The 1,670-nt window shown below is 54.1% G+C and overlaps 1 protein-coding gene across 5 annotated transcripts in view; it reads right to left on the bottom strand.

Moving 5' to 3' along the window:
* The window catches only part of ATP2B4 (ATPase plasma membrane Ca2+ transporting 4), a 120,039-nt gene extending 118,464 nt beyond the window's left edge, over positions 1-1,575 (bottom strand). For 2 of the 5 annotated variants that reach the window (XM_006159177.3, XM_027776020.1), the window contains exon 1: positions 1,168-1,574. The gene's annotated coding sequence lies outside the window, so the exon portion shown is untranslated. Of the gene's footprint in view, positions 1-1,167 lie in introns of all 5 variants that reach the window. The other 3 variants (XM_027776017.1, XM_027776019.1, XM_027776021.1) reach the window with 2 other exon arrangements.
* Between the last annotated feature and the right edge of the window lie 95 nt (positions 1,576-1,670).

Here is a 1,670-nt window from a genome sequence, read left to right as displayed (position 1 = left end):
GGGAGGTGCCCCTGGCCAGCAGAGTGCCCGCTCCTCTCCCAGGAAGAGGTTGGCTGCTCCGCACCCTCCACACCCCACTGGAGGAGACCGATGGGGTACCCTCAGTGAGCAGGAGTGAAGGAGGCTGGACTTGCCTCGGGCAAGGATGCTAGCCAGCCTCCTCCACCCAAGAGCGAGCCAAGTATGTGAATGTGTGTGTGAAAGAGAGAGATGGGAGGGCAATTCATTCTAGCTCATCAGTGACCCAAGGAGCTCAGGGACCCTCCCGAAGATGCCCGGGGCCCATCCCCAAATGCCACACACTCACCCATCCCACAATCTCTAGCCTTGAAACTGAAAACTTTTCAACTTCACCCCGGTCCAGAGATGTGCGGGGCGGTGCCCTTGAGACACTCATACAGTTGGTTCTGGACGCTCACACACGCTCCCACTACAGCGGAGCAGGGAACTCCCAGCTTTTTCCACAGCTAATTATAGCCCTGAAAGTCTGAGGATGTTTTGCAAGTGGCAGAGAGAAACTGCTGAGGTTTTTCTGCAAAGCCCAAGAAATCTACTTTGAGTACTCCCTTTCCCCAACCAACCCACATTCTCCAGCCTACCTCCACCCCATCCTCTCCGTGGGCCACTCTCCCAGGCCCCTCTCCCAGCCCCCAAGGCAGCCCCTCCTCCCTGCTAAAGATTTCTTACTTGGTTCTTTTTTTTTTTTTTCCATCTCTCTTTGGGGCTTTCGAGAAAGGGAACAGACATGGAAAATATTTTTGCAACAGTTTTCCATTCTGTGTCTCATTCCCAAGCCAAGGGGGAGGGGCGGGCAGGAACGGATGGGGTGGGGGTTGGGGGAATAAATGCTTTTTCCAAGAGCTCCATTTGGGTGTGAAAAAAGACAGTCCTGTCACTTCCCTACCCCTTCGGCCCAGAAATGATAAAAATTAGGAAAAAGATAAATCACTTGTTTGATTATGTGGTTTCTCAGAGAACTGAGAATAGGTAAGACAGTATCTGACAAATCTGTGCACCCACACACACACATTTTTTAAAATCCTCCAAATCCCATCTCTTGAAAAATACACTAGGAAAAGGAAATTCAGGGAGTTTTCGAAGCCATTGGGAGGAAAGAAAGAAACAAAGTTTGCAAATCGCGAGTCGATTCATTCTCCGTAAGCCTACCTCTCTTTCTAGCAAAGATCCAGGCTTCTCCAAGCGGGACTCTCCCTCCGGGTGTCCATGGGTGGGGGCAGGGTGGGCGACCACCCACCGGTCTTCCCAATTGGCAGCCAAGCTAGAGCTGCTGGCTTGGCTCTCTCGCCTTTCCAGTTACGGCCGGGGTATGGGCTGGGTCTCCTCCCCCGGCCCTTCCAAAGGAAGGACCTCTCAGGTTCCTGGAAGAAAATGAGTGCAGGGGAGCTGGGCGGGTGTCTCTGACCGCGCTGTCTTCGGAGGGATGGTTCCCCAGGAAGTTCGTGCCCCCCAACCCCCAGCTTTGGACGATCTCAACAGCAGAGCTTTCTTAGGAAAACGCTTGTCATGGCAACAGCTCCAGCCAACTCGGGCCAGACTCTGGCTCCCCAGCTCTCCCCAAGCAGTGCGGGAGGAGAAAGGGGCGGGGCGGGGGCGGGACTTGGCTCGAGTCCAGACCTTTACTGTACTGTTAAGGTGGCCCGAGCCGAGTT

The sequence above is a fragment of the Tupaia chinensis genome, unplaced genomic scaffold (genome assembly GCF_000334495.1).
Source record: "Tupaia chinensis unplaced genomic scaffold, TupChi_1.0 Scaffold000627_1, whole genome shotgun sequence".
In the NCBI taxonomy this organism is placed as follows: Eukaryota; Metazoa; Chordata; class Mammalia; order Scandentia; family Tupaiidae; genus Tupaia; species Tupaia belangeri.
This window is presented reverse-complemented; position numbering and strand designations above follow the sequence as displayed.